We start from the raw sequence: 16,735 nt of genomic DNA, 5'->3' as shown, positions 1-16,735 counted from the left end.
TAGAAAAGGAAGGTTGGTGGCCTCTCATGATTTGACTGGCAGTGGTTTAAACAGATCCTATCGAAACGAAGCGGAGCTTTAACTGTAGCTGATGCTTTTAAGTTTAAAGGAAGGCTTGGTTTCCAAAGTTCGTTAAGATATGCACCTGCAATTTCTTTTCTAAGGAATTCAGGTCCAGGGATATTTTAGATTACCTTGAAAAGACTCTCCTTTAAACTACAGAAACGACAACAAGTACGTGCAGAAGGCTTTGCCCTAGGTCACCTGAATTTAGCTTCATTATTTTAGCAGAGCCGACCTCCTTAAGAAAATCTGAGGTTGCGATGGAGAGTTCCACTGGACAATATACGTAGGTAACATAAAAGCTGTGCGTGGGTGTAGCTACCTGTATAGCTGGACTTCCCAAATAAACCCTGGTGTGCCAGCGCAGCAGATGCATTAGGTGCAACGATGCCAAACTCCCGAAGGGGGAAGGGGACTTGGAAGGTCCCAAAGGGAACTTCATCAGTCTCGGAAGTGGGTCTGCAGCATCTGTGCGTACTTGATGTTCCTCAAGAACCGAGTCCCTCTGTCACTGCTTACACCAGTCAGTGAGGCAAGACTAGAAACCTGCACCATCCCGCGGAGTTAACGTCTAGCGTGAACACGAGGAGGAGTGAGGTGTAGGGCACAGCAAAGAGTTACCGTGGGGCGCCTGTCGAAAGTTGTTTCGAGTGACGGACCACGAGAGCTCCCTCATCTTGCTGATCCTTCAATGCTTCGGGTTAGCACCGCTTGAGAGAACGCAGGTAGCGAGCGAGCTGTAAGCACGACAGCCAGCGATAGTGCCCGAGTCCTCCCGAAGGGAGGAGTTTTATCCAGTGAGGGTTTTGTAACGGCAGGCATCTTTTGGACCGAAAGCGTGTTTTCAGCCGGGTGATCCACGAGCCGTGGTGGTGCCCGGCACAAACGCAGCGGTCTTGCCGGAGGTTTGCTCAGTCTCAAAAGCCAGAACAGTGTAACTGCCCCGATCAGCTCATCTCTAAATTCCACGTGTCCCAAGATGGTCTGCAGAAAGAATCATCTCAATAAAAATCTCGCAAACCTGTCTCGATGAAATCGCGGACTTTGTTTCCGCACGGGATTGCGGCGAGCGTACTGTCATCCGTAACCTTCGTCTCATCAGCCTTGTAGAGGATCTTTCGAAGGGAAGAGAACGTTGTCGCTGCATCGTACCCTCCGTTCCCCCGCTCCAAAGTTAGGCTGCTCTGCTACAAACCAGCCTCCACGTTCTGTCTCTTCTGAAGGCCAGCAGAAGAATCCCCTGTATGAGGGTTTTTATAGCTGCGCGTTATTACTGCTGCTTTAGTAGCTGAATTTCAAGCTTCGCAGTTTTTTTCCATCCTGGTATGAGTCATTATAAATTGTAGAATTCTTCTTAATTTGGGGCTTCAATGAGATCTAAACTATTGTGAAGAACAAGATTAACAGGTTCGTATTTTTCTTTGTATCATGAGGAGAATTCTCCCATTCCATGACTGTGAACGTAGCGTAAATATTGGTATTATGAAAGATACAGTTTTACATGTGAGGCAAATATTTGAATTAATCGCAGCAGAGCAAGGAGAAATCTGGTTTTAGTACCAACACATCACTTGTTCAGGAAGGGGAATGGCTGCCAATGCCCCACCCCGGTCATTTCTGTGGGAAAGCCTTCGGGGTCCCTCCTGCCTCCCCAGATACGGACTTCAGGAAAGTCCTCCTGCGACAAAGCTAAGGGAAGCCGCTTGCAGCATCTTGCGGGAACTGCCGACGCTATTGAAGAAGCGGCCTCGCAATTAGACGTTGAGAAGGTGCTAAGATGCATCGCGCAGGTGATCCGTGTGAGCTCCAAGTCCCCCGATCCCAACTTGAATTTTCACGTGCGAATAGCATCGCTGCGTTGTTTTGCGAAGGGGAGGTGCGGTGTCAGGACAGCTTTCCTCTCAGGCATTTAACAATGTTAATTTGAGCTACTCCCCTTTTAGACTTGGGAAAGTACATGGGTCTTAATAGGTGGTGGAACCCGTGGGGTAGAAGTACCCCCACATTTATTTTGAAAAAGCAATACTTTTAGCATTTACTTGACCATCTCCTAGCAATAAGAAAAACAAAATCCTCTGGTTCTATACTCTTGCTATATTTTGTAGCTGCTCAAATGTCAGATTTTATCACGTAAGGCCTGTTTCAAAGAGCAGTCTTTGTATCTGACGGCAAAAGTTCTTCCTGCTCAGGCGCTGTTTCATTTAACTGTGCTTGTGCACCTTCCTTTGCAGATGTTCATACACTTTCAGGCTCTCAGCTGTTCTGCCATGCAGCGTGGATATCAGAAGTGCTTAAAAGCGGTAAAACAGCCGCTAAAATCCAGGTGGCTCTTTTACGGGTACGAGCGGTACCTTTAGCCAGCATTTCACACGTGCGCACAGCCAGAGCAGGTCAATGAGCAGGCTCAGACGAGGCTGGATGTCCCCAGTTCCCCTGGCCTGACGCTTCTGCCTGGCTATAGGAAAGGCGGTTTTGGTTTTGTGGGAACTGAGGCAAAAATGAATTACCAAAACAGCCTCAATCAACACAGCAGAGTTAATCGTTTCCCAAACCACTTTACCCACCTTGGGCCTTTCTGACTGAGCTATGGTGACATCGAGGTTCTAATAATGCCCTTCTGTACGAAAATGTTTGTATTATCACCTACACCAGCAGCGGTGGTACCAAACTACCCCCCGGGGGCTGGGAGGGATTTGGGTGCTACAGGCTTTAGATTTTTTTTAAAATCCTCATCCTGTTCTAAATATGGGAAAATGGCATTCACTCCTCTCTTTCAAGGTTTGGCTCGGACTACTATTTTCTGGTTTAGACCAGAGGAAAACTGTTTCTGTTTGGTCCTGACATAGAGGGAAAAGATCACTGTAGAAGGCTGGTGAAAATGGAAATAAACATTCTTGAGTCTTATTTAGCTGAAAAGAAGACTCTGCGTGCAGCTGGCGTACAACATTTCAAACAACTACGAGAGATCAAGTGATGGAGAACGGTTTCATCCCAGCTGTAACTCCTCACAGGTCAGAGGGGCAACGGTTACCTGAAAGCAAGCGCAATCGGGCGCGGGGGGTAAAAAGGAGAAGCGCTTTGATACAGCAGCGGTTAGCGAACGCAGTTTGGGGCCATGCGGATCTAACGCTGATCGACAAGGTTCTGAGAAAGAAGTTTCTACACCGCTGAGTCAGGTTCAAACACTTCTGACGTAGAGAGGGAAGCGGAGTGAGTCGCCTTGCTAGACCAGAACCATCCGGGTGATTATCGACGGAAAAATTAGCGGCAAGAAGGTTGTGAGCCGACAGCGCTAGCGCCAGGACTCGAGTGTGACAGCTGCTTGTGGCTGTATCCGAGTTCTGGGCAGCCTGCGGGGGTTGTCGCAGGCTGGACGTTGTGAAGCCATAGTGAGCGGCGATGGCTCCGGACAGCCTCGGTGGGAGCCGCAGCTGCTCTTCGCTCTCCGAGCACCCCATCCTGCCAGTACCCGCTTGGGCCCTGCCGAAGTTCGCTCCCGACTGGAACCCCGGGCGCAGGGCTGGCGCAGGGCTGGCGGGAGCGGAAAGGCACATCCGCGTGCCCTGCCCGCGCTGCGAGCGTCCCCTGCAGCACCCCGGGCCCGGGCAGGGCTGTGGGGACGCTGGTGCCGCGGGGCCGTCGGAGCGCCAGGCGCCGAGCTGTTAGCTCTCTCCGAAAGGTCTGTCCTTCGGGCTGTTTTTCCGGGTGATCGATGCTGCTGCTGGGCACGGGTACAGGTGTCAAGAAAAGTCAGCGTGGGTCTGGAGCCGGGTCCGAAGGTGCTTGAAAGCTGAAGCGGCAGGTTTCCGTGTCTGTGCTTGGCACGTCACGAGCACGGCTTGGCAGGGAGTCGTGCTATCGCGTTACCGCACCAGCACCGCTTCTGCTCGCCCTCCACGGCATGTTGAACACAAGCTAACGTACTCCTTGGAGGACCGCGCTGATACGTGCTCACAGGAAGCCGATAGCTGTAAGTTACTGCCTGAGGTCAAAAACACTGTCCAGAGTAATTACCTCAACAAAAGGTATCGGTAAGAAATACATACTTAGAAATAATAATGCGATGCCAAGATTTCATTATTCTAAATATTCTCTGTCTTTCCCTCCAGAGTTCTCCCAGGTACGCAGGCCAACCAAGACACCGCCGTGATGATGTTTAATAGTAGCATAAGGATGATTCAAAGTCCCCGTTCCCTCCTACATTATTCAGTAGAGCAACATACTGAAATTGAGCGTGTAACATGTATATTCACAAAATAATTTTTATATCGCATTAACAGGCTTCGACACTAATGCTAATTCTTCCTTAGAAGAAACATGACGAGTAGGCTGATTTAATACGCATCTAGCACGGAAAGGCTGGCAGCACATGCAGTGAGACTTTTATTACTGTTTGACAGCTTTGGATACCTAAATGCTCTGGTTAGTGACAGAGGAGGTGCAGGCAGCAGCACAGCCTTTCCCTCCGTTGTCTAATGCTCCGTCCTGATGCACGGAGCGTTTCTTTGCCGGTGGAACTGAGGTGTCTCTCTGCAGACATGGCAAAGGTGGCGATGCATTTGGGGCGGGGGGGGAGGTTATTGCTGTCTAAGAAGTGACAACCTGACCTTCATCAACAAAACTGAACATCACACGGATGAAGTGGCAACAAATCTTGTTTTAATAACAGGAAAACCCCACTAAGAAAGGGCGAAATTGCACAGTTCAGGGGAAGAGGAGATAAGAGTGCCCAGAAACTATTACTCGTGGCACAAAGAGCCGTTTTTCCCCGTCTGTTATTTCACGCGAGGCCGAGCCTTTACCAGAAGCAGGGCGGTTTTCAGGCACAGTGCTCGCTTGTGAGATTCCTGAGGATTTCAGGAAGATGCGGCCTCCGGTGTAGTCGGGAACTGGAAGGCAGCTCGGGCAGGTGGATGTAGAGGGGGTACCGGGTCCATCTCTTTGGGAGCTGCAGCCCGAGCGAAGGAGCGGTCCGTCTGTCCCTCCTGCCCCTTTCTTCTGGTCCTGCAACCCGCCTTCCCCGCACAGCGCCGGTGTTCACACAGCGGACCTGAGAAGCGGCGCGGCACGTGCGGGCAGAAGGAAGGGAGCAAGAAAGAAACGCTGGCGAGGTGGTGACCTGTGTCCCTCAGCAGCAAAGTGAGGGCCGTGGCACCGGCACCACTCTCCTGTCGGCACGCTCGCCGGTTGGGCTGGGGAGACGGGGGTGCTGGGAGAGGGACCCCCGAGCTGCGGCGGGCGCAGCGCTTGGCCTGAGTCACGCTGCCGGCCGGCAGCTACGTCCTGCTGTACTGCACAAACTGAAATAAAGACCCGGGACATCTCAGTCAAGTGGCTCTCGCTCACAGGCACCCGATTTTCAAAGCTCGGAGGGGCTGCGGCAGCTCTGGCTGACGAGTTACATCATGCCCATTTGTCACTGGCAGATGATGCTTTTCAGCTCTTCAGCACGCTGGGACGGGGGGAGATGCATCTAGGGCTTAATGGGCTGGAACGAGGATACTGAACACCATTTTGATGCTCAGCAAAGTAGCAGATATCTACCTGACCGGTCTCTCAGATGAACCTGTGACAAGGAGTAGGAGATGGAGGTGGTACCAGAGCTCCTTTTCACTCACTCACAATTCGTCGTTGGCCTGCAGGAAAGAAGGGGTTTCCTTCCTCCTCCTCTCACCCATGTCTCTGTCCTGTGCACTGGGAAAGGACCGCAGTTGCTCTCGCCGGGGCTTTGCTGTAAAGCAAGGTTAGTGAGCACTCAGGAGGAAAACCAGACGCTTACTGACAGCTATACTTGGAGAAAAGAGCGAGAAATCCCGATGTATCATCTTATCTCGTTTTCTCCTGCTAGAGTTCAGACAACTGAAACACAAAACCAGAGAGCTGCTCAGGGGTGGGGAAGCAAATCCCAGACAAGGCATGAGCTCAGCCTGTCAGGAATGTTGACCTAGTTGCTCAATTTAAAAACCCAGGAAACACGCCTTCTCCCATTTCTGTGCTCCTGTCCACTCTGCTCCTCTGCGTGGGTTTGATCCGGGGGGAACTGGAAGAAGCAGATGCTCCTGCAAACACATTCCCGGGAGATTTTTGCCTCTGCCCGGCCGGGGCGCTGTACAGCCATCACCAGAGCACCCGCCTGGTTCCAGCTGTGGTGCACAGCCACTGCGGTCAAACGGACCTTTGCTGGTCCCGCACTAGTGCGGCGGGGACAGGTAGAAAGCAGCGCAGACGGCGAGAACTTGAACTTGGTTTTCGGGCAAGCGTAACTTTGGCCCCGAGGAGACCTTGGTCTGTGTGCCAAATGAGCAGATCAGCATTGCTTCTTTTTCTGGTCTGTCCCCCCCCCCCCCCCGATCTGCAGGGCCATGAAATGCGTGATGCGTTCCCGCTTCGGCTCCAAATGCGCCCCAGGGCTGCGGAGCTGAGCTAGCAAGCTGTCAGAAATATGGGAACGGTAAAGTCTCAAGCACAGCTACCACAAACCCAATTAGCCCAGGGCCACTAGTGCCAAGCGTGCAGCATTTGAGTGCCTTGAGCCAGCCAGGTATCCCTTCCCCAGCGCTCTGCTCCTCGTCTCGCCCCATCACCTGCGCTGGTGCAGCCGTGCGGTGACTCCCCTGGGGAAACAGAGCCTGCACGGAGCTAGATCCACAAAGGGGAGCAAGCCGGGTCCTTCCTGAGACAACTCAACTCCCCGATCCAGCTCTCTGCGAGAACACACGAACGCTTTTGAGCTCTTGTCGGGTAGGAAGGCGCGAGGCGGAGAATGAGAAAGCATGCTCGGCTGGCTCGGCGTGTGCTGGTGGCGGCCTTTGCTGCCCAGTGGCTGACGTTTCCTTGCTCACATGTCAGTACTAGCGTGTTCCCACCCTCGCGGTGGAGAAAGAGAGACTTGGTGAGGCCCTGGGGAAAAGGCAGCGAGAGAAAGGCAGCCCACTTGTGGTGCTTGACCCTCCCCTGCTTTAACTGCTTTCTGGCTTGACAGCGGGGCCACGGGCACCCCGAGATACTCTCAGGTGATCAGCTGCGCCATTTGCAGAAGTACTTGGCACTGAGGGGGTAAAAGGGCAGCTCGTAAGACCCGGGACCCCAATAAGCGAGGCAGATCTGCAGACCCCTGCGGCAGGGTGGCTGTGCTGCTCGTGAATTACACAACGGCGAGTTGCTGCTCCTGCCAGCGACCACGTACGAGGGGAAGGCATTTTATCGGGGGACAGGCAGTCACTGGAACTGCCGGGGGTGTCTGCAGATCACCCGTGCCACCGCAGAGGTGGCGTCCATGAGGTGGAGCCTGGGGGCTGTCACTCCTCGAGCGGCTCCCCATCCTCCTGCAGCTGGCCAGTGCCACCCTGGGAAGGGAGATGCCTTTTTTCCCCACTCAGCCCCGAGGAAGGCTGCTCCTCGAGGGTCACACGCGTGGCGGGCATCGCTGCAGGTGCGGCAAACGGGACGAGCACCTGGGCAGGGCTTCATTGCCCAGGACCAGGCCAGGGTTGCTCATGGCCCTGAGGCAGCACTTCAGCTCCCTCATCTCCTGGAGGGACGGGTTGCTGGGGTTGTTTTTAGTGTTTTTTTTGTTTTTTTTTTTAATGGAGGAACTGTGATCCTCCAGAAGGAAGGTGCTGCCCAGCTCGTAACCGTTACCCGCTGGGCCCTTGCCTCCTGTGCCCCCCCGCCAGCGGCCCTGCCTTCCCCTCCCTGCTGGTGCCCACTGCAGCGGGCCCTGCCGCGCCGCCCTGCGAGGATGGGTAACTGGTGCAGCCCGAGGCGCTGGGAAGGGGCACGGCCCTGGCACCAAAACCTGACTTTGTTTGCTCTGAGACTGCCCGGGAGATTTGTGTTTTTTCCTCTAGCCTTTGTTTATTTTGGTTTGGGTTTGTCTGTTTGGTTGTATTTCTTGTTTTGTTGGTGTTAGCCTGATGATTGTTTTGGTCTCTGTTGCAGTTTCTGCAGTGCAGGTCTCCAGGGGAATCCCCGTTTCAGGACTTGAGGGGCTGAGGACCATCCCTGTGCCCCGAGACGCGCTACGACGGGGAGACTTTGCCCCGGTAAAGCTTGGCGTCGCAAGATGCGAGTGCTGGTCCCGCTCACGCGAGGACCGGGCGCGGGACACCCGCAGCGGTGGTCTGAGCACCATGTGGTGGTTCCTGCCTGTGTCCGGCTCGGGGGTGGGTGGGGGGGCACCTCCTCGGGCGCGCCATTGCCCGGGGAGCAGCGAGCACGGGCTGTGCCTGGCGCTGCTTTTGTCACCCTTGAGCTCCTGGTGCTGAGGCTGGGTCTGCTGGCGCGGCCAGCGGCTGCGGGGCTCGGCCGTGGGTGGGCAGGGCGGTTTCCTCACAGCTCTGCCGGTGCCAGGGCTGGGATGTGCGGGACTGGACTGGTGCTTGGGTGAGATTAACCGTGACCGGTGCACAGCCGCAGGCAGCTGAGCTGCCCCAGCCCCGCCCAGGGTGCATCTTCCTTTAATTACTTAATTAAGGACTTCGTGTGCTTTGTTCCCCGCCCCGCCCCGGGTTTCCGGGGAGTCTCTGGAGCTGCTGCCGTGCACACGCGTTGCTGGGCAGCGGCTGCGGCCGCCGAGGACCCGGACCCGGACCCGGAGCTGCGACGGGAGACCCCCGGGTCGCCAAGGCCGCTGTCTGCTGAGCAGGGCAGGGCCCGGGGAGGCGGCTCCGGGCCCGGGGCAGCGCTGGTGGGGCGCTTCTCTCTGGGCCGAGGGGGTCTCCCGAGCCGGGGAACGGCGTCCGCGGCGGGGCAGGTGGACGATCGCGGCCCTGGGCTGCCCGGGCAGCGGTGACGGCCCAGCCGCGCTGGGGGTGCCGGGGGGCAACCGGTGGGGCCGGGCTCGGCTTCGCTCCCCAAGTCCCGGCCGGGAAGCGGCGGTGCCCGCAGCCCGGCCCCGCGCCTCGGAGGGTGGTGGAGCCCCAAGGGGGGGGGGGGGCCTCCGCGGGGGCGGGGGGGCTCCCCGGGGGCGGGGCCGGTACCGGGGCGGGGCCGGTACCGGGGCCGGTACCGGTGCGGGGGGCGGGCCGGGGCGGTGGCGCCTGCGCGGTCCCATAAGAGCAGCGGGGTGGCGGCGGCCGCCAGTCTGTGTGTGCTGTGCTGCGCTGCGGGAGCCGGCGGGAGCCGCGCCGGAGCAGGTGAGGGGCTGCGGGGCCGGGCGCGTTACCGAGCCGGGGCTGTGGGAGCCCGCGGCCGGACTCTGCTCTCCCCGGGCCGGGGGTGGGGGGGGGATCGAAGCGGTCCCGGGCCGCGCGGTGCCCCGGGGCACAGCCGGTGAGTGCCGGGGCCGGGGGGAGCGGGGGCAGCCCCGTCCCACTCCCCGCTGCTCGCCGCTGGGGCCGGGCAGCCTCTGCCGCTCCCGGCGCGGGTCTGGCCCCGGGTGTGTGGGGGGGGAAATGTTCCTGCGGCGGCCGGCGAGTCCCGGTGCCCGCACGGCGGGGAAGGGCTGGGGCTGCTCCCGCGGGGGGTGTCCCCGGAGAAGGCTGGGGGGGGGGGGGGGGGGGGTGTCTCGGGGTGTGTGTGTGGGAGTGTGTGTGTGTGTGTAACGCCCTCCCCCCCGAAGGGGGCTGTAGCCCTGTTTCCCCGGCCGGGCTGTGCTGGGCTGTGCTGGCGGGTGCCCGGGCACGGCCCCCCGGGGGGGCTGCAGCTGCTGTACTAAAGCTGAATAAAGTGTTTCCCTACGTGTGCTGCTGCTGCTGCCGCCTCACAGAGACACAGGGCTGGACCCTCACTGCAGGGACTGTGCCCCCACCCCAGTTCCCAAGCACTCCCCAAAACTGCAGCTGGGGCCCCTGGGCTGCATTCCCCCCCCCCCCCCATCACACCACACCTGGGGTCAGAACACAAAATGTTAGTGCTGGGTTTCAAGCCCTGACACAGAGATGAAGCCCTGTGGGTTGGAGGCTTAGAAACATTCTGCGTGGAGCTTGAACAGGGACTAAGTCCTGTGGTTTCAGGACTAAAAATGGAGACTAAGTCTCATGTTTTTTATCTTTGGAAAACAGAGACTAAGTGCTGCATTTTTGGGCCTCAGAAGCAGAGGGTGAAGCTCAGAAAAAGATTAAGTCCTGCGTTTTCAGCACTTGAAAATGTGGTCTCAAAGTCCTGTGTTTTCACAGGTCGAAATATGCCAACTTAGTCCTGTGTTTTCCAGGCTAGAAAAGGGAGCCTAAGTGCGTGCTGTGTTTTTTGGGGGCTCAAAAGCAGAGGATTGCCTTTCTGAAGCTCAGAAAAAGACTAAGTCATGCGTTTTCAGTATGTGAAAATGCAGGTTAAGTCCTGTGTTTCTGGGACTCAGAAAAAAAAAAAAAAAAACTAAGTGCTGCATTTGTGGGACTTGAAAACAGAGGCTCAGTCAGCTGTTTTCAGCCCCCCAAACAGTGGCTGGGGAGGGGGAACTTTGGGTGGGAGAGAGACAGATGGGGGAGGTGGGAGGGCATTGGGGTCTGGGTGGATGGGAGGGGGGTGGGCAGGTTGCGTGGACCCCCACCGAAGGTGGGGGTCCGGTCGCGTTGGTCCCCAAAGTGAGGGACGCCGGCATGCACCAGGCCGAATTAAACGTCTGAGATAGTCTCTGGGCGAAAAGGCACTTTTCACACCCTCTGCCTTCGTCCAACTCTTTATTCAAGGTATGTACAACCACCGGAATAGTCATTAAGTCCATATTTAGACAATATACAATTATGACAGGTCATATTCATATACAAGTTATAACAGTGATTGATTTACGACCTTGTCAAAAGCTCACATTGCTACAATTAACCGAAGCTTTAATTGGCTTGTAACAAGAAGAGGCATTAATTAAGCCAGAGCAGGCAACAAGAAGCATCGTGGCGTCACTCAGCCAGAGCTGGAACTGGAACCAAGCAGAGGGTCCATCAGCAAGAGCATCTCGTCACCAGAGCTGGAACAAAGTGGAGGGTCCATCAGCAGGAGCATCTCGTAGCCAAAGCTGGGGTTTCAACAAGCGGGACGTGAAATTACTTCAGGCTGGAGCATCCAGTAGCTAGAACTGCTATTACCTGAAACAAGCAACAGAAATTCAAATACCCTGAGCAGTAACACACTGGAGAGTCCTTCAGCACATGTAAGAAGCAGGATCTTCTCATCACTGGAGATGTAACAAGTCGAGGGGGCTGTGCTCCCAGCACTGTTGAACAGGGGAGTGTCTGCTCACTGTAGCCTCTGTTAGGGAGAGATGAGCTTACCTGCAGCTGAAATTACCCGGACTTGTAACAAGCTGGGGTGTCCATCAGCTGGATGCAAGCAGGGCTGTCCCCAGTAAGGAGCTCAGAGCAGCAGGGAGGCGAGTTCTTTCTGTGAGCAAGGAGCCTGGCCTCTTCCCTCAGAGATTACATCCAGGCCGAGAGCAAAAGTGAGGTGGGGGGTTCCCCCTGGATCGCCTGGGGCAAGCGGGCACAGGTAAGGCAGCATCCGTGTCTGTTCTCTACCTGCAAAAGAGGAGCGAAACCGGTCAGTCAGAGCTCCTGGGGTGCACCGCACAGTCCTGCATAACCCATTGGAGATGCCTGTTCCCTTCCCTCACGCCTGCCCCTCGCTTCCAGCGGAGGCTGCCCAGTGCCGCACATGGGCAACGGGGAGGGAGAAACCACGCTGGGGGAGAGAGAGAGGCTCAGTCCAAAAGAACACATTCCTCCCCAGAAGAGCAGATGAGAATGCACGCCTTGCTGAAGCCCCTCTGCTTAGGGAGGAGGATTTCAGGCACAAAATGAGACCAGACGATACCAGGGCTGAGGACAGACTGTTCCCATCCGGCACCCAGCCAGGCACAGCGCTCCTGCCCTGACTGCCACCCTGACCCTGCCCAGGAGTGGGGGACCCACAGGCTGCCCCTCGCATCATGCTAAACACCCAATACTTCTGAGCCAAGCCCAACGCTAAACACCAAATAAAGGTGAAACAACCTGAGAGGGTTTCAGGAGAGGCCTGGAACAACCAGGTGCCCTGCAGGGGAGCAGGATGGGGCTGTCCCCAGCCTGCGCATGGCAGACTCATACCAGCACCAACCCTTTGCTGGGGGGTGGCTGATCATGCGGGGAGAAGGCACCTCGGGGCAGCTCTGGCACCCGAGCTCCCCCCGTAGCAACCGGTCCCAGAACCGTGGGGCACAGCCCCTGGCCCCGCCACAGCCGGGGCCCCTGCCCAGGGGCGCTGCCAGCGCAGCCCCACACCGCCCCGCAGCCGCACACGCAACACAACCAGAAGCACCGAGCAAAAGCTTTTTCCTCCCCAACGACAGCCAGGCAAAACGGAGATGCGAGGCGCAGCCACGACCCCGACTCTGCTGCGGCCCGGGAGGGGAACCAGCCACGAACTGCCCTGCAACAGCAGCCACCACCGCGACACGTTTTTCCATCCCAGCCACGGCAGGCGCGGCTTCCCCAGCTCCCGTGGGGCTTCCCCAGCTCCCGTGGGGGGTCCCCGCGTGCCTGACCCCGCCAGACGCCCCCGGAGCGCGGCACGGCCGCCCGCACGCCTCGGAGCTCACCGCACATCCCCTGCCCTCTCCGTGTCCGTGGTGCTGCCGCGGTCCTCGCTCAGGCTCATCCTCGCCTGTCGGCACCCCCGGTGCCCGCGTCGGGGCCGTGCTCCTCGCCCAGGCCGCGCCTCTCTGCTGCTCGGCTGCTCCCCTGCGCGGAAAAACCCTTCGTGAGGAAGCGGCCGGAGCTCCCAGCCCACACCACAGCCAAGCAAGAGGCTTGCCCTGAAGCCCAGGGGAGCCTGGGGCGAGTGCCTTTTCCTCCCCGCCCCAGGCTCCGAAGGGGTCGGAGGAGCCCGGCCGGGACCCCCCCGCTCTGCTCCCCCAGCCGGGACCCCCCTCGGCTGCTCAGAGGCTGCTGCGAGCAGCGGGGACCTCCCGCGCTCCCCCCACAGCAGCTCCCTGCAGGCAGCAAATCCTCGCTTTAACGGGTTTAAGGCCCGAACCCGAGCACCATCAGTCACCGCTTGCCCCGTGCTCCCCTCCTTCTCTCTGCACAAGCAGCAGGGGCGAGGTCTGCCCTCCTGAGCGCCGGGTGGCCGCAGCTTTCCGGGCGAACGAGAAACCCCAGTGCCTGCTCGGGAGGCTCCTGGGCAGGCTGGACCCAGCGCTAGAGGAGCGGCTTTGCCTCCTTTTCTTCCCCCTTCCCGGGCTGCGGCCCCCGCCTGGCCCCCTCGGTCCCCCCCAGCCCCTTCCCAGCCTGACCTGCAGTTTAGGCCCTCTCCTGGTCCTCTCCTCCGCCCGGGCAGCCCCGGGGCAGGAACGGAGCCGTGCGGCGCGGGTCCACGCAGGCAGGGCCTCCCGGTAATGCGGCTCAGCCCGCCGTGATGCTCGTTAGCAGACGCGGGCAATCAGGAAACCTTTCCCCAGCCTTTCCCAATTCCGCAGGTGCAGCCAGGTGGCTGAGATTGGGGGAGCCCCATCGGCACCGCAGCTCCGGCCGGCAGCCCTCTCCACCGAGTTTCTCACCAGCTGGGTCTGCGCAAACACAAACAGGGCGGGGGAAAACCCGCTCTGGTGCGCCCAGACACGGCACCGGGGCACCGCCTGGTCCCTTCACCGGGGGGCACAGATTTGTCCCGGGGAAAGCACCGGCCCCAGGGAGAGCAGCCCGCCTCCTCGCTCGGTCAGAGCCGGGGCCGCCCGCTGAGACACCGGAGCGCGGGGGGTGCTCGTACTCACCGCTGGGCCCCGGCTCCCGAAAAGCCCCGTCCGTCCCCCGCAGGTGCCCGAAGGCCTCTCCGCACGCAGAGGGAAAAGGACTCGCGGTGCTCCTGCACGAACCCGGCTGCCCGCCCCGCGCTGGCTCGCCCCGGCGGCGGCGGTTCCCCTGCCCCGGCCAGGCAGCCCCGGCCAGGCAGCCCCCGGTCAGCGCGGCCCCTACGGGCGCTGCCGCCGGTGCCGGTGCCGCTCGGCGCTCGGTTGAGCCGCGTTCTGGCGCCCACCGGCAGCTCCCGGCTCCGGCCCCACCGTGGCGCCCCCTGGCGGTTGGGCTCGGAATTTAAAACAGCGTACGCGCGCCAGGCGCCCCCTAGCGGAAGCACCGCGACATAACGCGCCACTTGCGCGGCGTCGCCCCCTGGCGGTCAGAGCGCGGCACTGCGGGTGGCGCTGCGGGGTCCCGCCCGGCCCGGCCCGGCGCCCAGCGCCCGGTGGCGGAGGTGCCGCCCGTGGTGCCCGCGGGTACCCGGTGGCGGGGGGGGGGGGCCGGCACGGCCCCTTGCTCCCCAGCCCCAGCCCCGAGTGCCTGCAGGGCCCTGCCCGCCGCCACCGGGGCGCGTGCCGCACCTCGGCCGAGCCCCCCCGCTGCCGCACGGCCCCCCCCGGCCCCCCCCACCAGACGGTGCAGACGGGCCTTGCTCCGGGGGGTCCTTTCTGCCCCGCCGTCTGTTAGAGAGGAACGCCCGCCTCAGCCGAGACACCTGTTACACCCAGAGCTTTTGCTCATTTCTTTGCCCCCGGCAGCCCAGCTGCACGACCGAGCGGCTGCGCGCGCCGTACCGCCACGTCCTGGCTGCCACCCGCCTCCCGCGCAGCCGGCGTCGCGCCCGCGACGCAGAAACCGCCCTGGTTTAGTCCAGTTCCTGGGCCCTGCGCCGGAGCCTGGAGATCACTTCAGGCCTGGGCACCCGCGGCTTTACCCCCCGCTCAGGGAGGACCCCGTCGCTCCTTGCTTCTCGCGGAGACGCCAGCGGCTCTCGCTGCACCCGCCGAGAGGGACAAGCCGCACGCTGCGGGCCCGTGCAGTGGTCCCGCTCCCGGCCCTGCCGTGCTCCAGGAGAGGCTGCGGCAGAGCTGTCACGCACTGCGCAGTGGCTTCCCAGTCTCGTTTCTTCGCTGTGCCGAGGAGGGTTGCCGAGCCAGAGAGGGGACTCGGTCCCGATCACCCAAATACTCACTGACTCCGTGTCCCGAACCCCCCTCCCCTCCCTCGTGCGCTCCTGGCAGAGCACACCCGCTCCACCCCTGCGGCTGGCAGGGCATGGCGGCCAAGAGCCGACACAACAGCTCCTCTGAGTTCGTGTATTTGGGCCACCAGGACAAGCACGGTGACCACACGTTGCCCAGAGCAGCGTTTCAGTAGCTGCACTTTGGGACTCGCTCGCCGCGAAGGCTGCAGGGCCCATCAGGGCTATTAAGGTCTCAGCAGGGGCACGAAACCTGCCGGTACTTGATGCCTCATTTTACCAGCTCTGGGTTTAGTTCCCGTTCCTGACCTCTCAGGGGACTCAAGGATTTCAAGGTTACAGAAAGGTATGCAACTAAAAACTGCAGTGAAATAAGGCAGCCTGGAAGAGCATCGTGTCAGCATCTGCAAAAGCTGTTCTGAACTTGTAATGCATACCCACGCATAAATACACACACCGGCACCCTGAACTGGACGTTGTTCCCACTTGTCAGAGGGATCAGCAAGCGCTGCAGAGCCAGCGTCGGAAGCACCGTGACCGAGATGTCTCATTTCAGCTCAAGCCGAGGGGACGCGGGGCAGAACACGAGCGAAAGGCACACCCACATCCCAAGCCGTTTTCCTTCCCCTTGCAAGGAGCCAAACTTTAACCCTGGACACCGAGCGGAGCTTTCCCAAGGTTTAGCCGGCAGCTTTCCATCTTCTTCCATCATGCCCAATACCTCCGCTTTTCCAGGCTGCGTTTCTGCGCACGGAATGCCAAGCCCCAGCAACGCTCTGACCCCAAAGGCCTTCCTGAGACCGTGTCCACAGCACTTTATATGGGTACCTCAGGGCGGGCCGTGTCTGCACGCCCGCGTTTCCCCCAAGGGAACAGGCGAGGCCGCCGCGCTGAGCCTGTCCTGCCTTTCTGGCACCCTGCAGCCGCCCCTGGCATTTCCTCACCTATTTCTCCACCTACCGCCCCCCGCTATCCCCACCGTGTGCACGTGGATTGGCTTTTACTGCGCTCCGTTTCAACTGCAGAAAAAGAAAAAATAAATGCACAGGCTGATCATTGCTCCGAGTCATTCGCAAAGCCTAAACATTAGCTCAGGTGCTGATAAAATGTGCTCTTGAACAATTTCAAACACGTGAGACTTCAAGGCAGGAGTAAAACTCGGTCCTGGCTGACCTTGTTTGCTTTCAGATACCGTTATCTCCGCCGTCTCCTCCCCGGCCCCAGATAAATAAATATGAGTTTGCAGGCCTCCGCAATTTGCCTCAAAGCGCCCTACGGAGGTCTGAGCGCCCCAGGCCCTCAGCAGATGGCATCGAGGGGGGTCGCGTTCCTTCGGGGATCTTTGCGCCAGCAGATCTCGTAGGTGTTGAGGCTGCTCCTCGGAGGAGTTTTTGGTGACTGGGGCTTAGGGGTCCTCTACAGGATCTCATTTTTTCATTCCAGTATTTCAACTCCCACAACCGCGCAACTTTCCAGGCGCTTCCCAACTGCCATTCAGCAGAAAAAATCGCAGCCGAGACACGCGCTCGGCAGAGGGCTTCAAGACGCAGCAGACAGCGGCTCCCAGGAGCTTCACCCAGAGCAGAGCAGCTCCGCAGAGATCCCGTGAGTCAGACGCAGTTTCTCGACAAGCAGTGTAAGAATGACCCTGTCACCAGCCTTTTCGGGTAAATGCTGGCACTGGCAACGCCTCCAGACACGGGAAGGGAAAAACCAGGGATTACCTTCCAGTATGACACTCGGTTCCACAGCATCAAGAGTAAGC

At 59.2% G+C, this 16,735-nt stretch overlaps 1 long non-coding RNA gene across 1 annotated transcript; it reads right to left on the bottom strand.

Annotated features, from left to right (window-relative positions):
- Positions 1-10,665: 10,665 nt before the first annotated feature.
- LOC129205885 (uncharacterized) lies at positions 10,666-14,223 on the bottom strand. The gene is made up of 5 exons (XR_008576901.1): positions 13,745-14,223; positions 13,268-13,540; positions 12,572-12,713; positions 11,271-11,513; positions 10,666-11,084 (listed from the first exon to the last, which is right to left on the bottom strand). It is a non-coding gene; the product is annotated as an uncharacterized LOC129205885 (long non-coding RNA).
- Positions 14,224-16,735: the final 2,512 nt, after the last annotated feature.

This window comes from Grus americana, chromosome 4, assembly GCF_028858705.1.
Source record: "Grus americana isolate bGruAme1 chromosome 4, bGruAme1.mat, whole genome shotgun sequence".
Classification (NCBI taxonomy): domain Eukaryota; kingdom Metazoa; phylum Chordata; class Aves; order Gruiformes; family Gruidae; genus Grus; species Grus americana.
The sequence above is the reverse complement of the archived record's forward strand: the minus strand, read 5'-3'. Positions and strand labels throughout refer to the sequence as shown.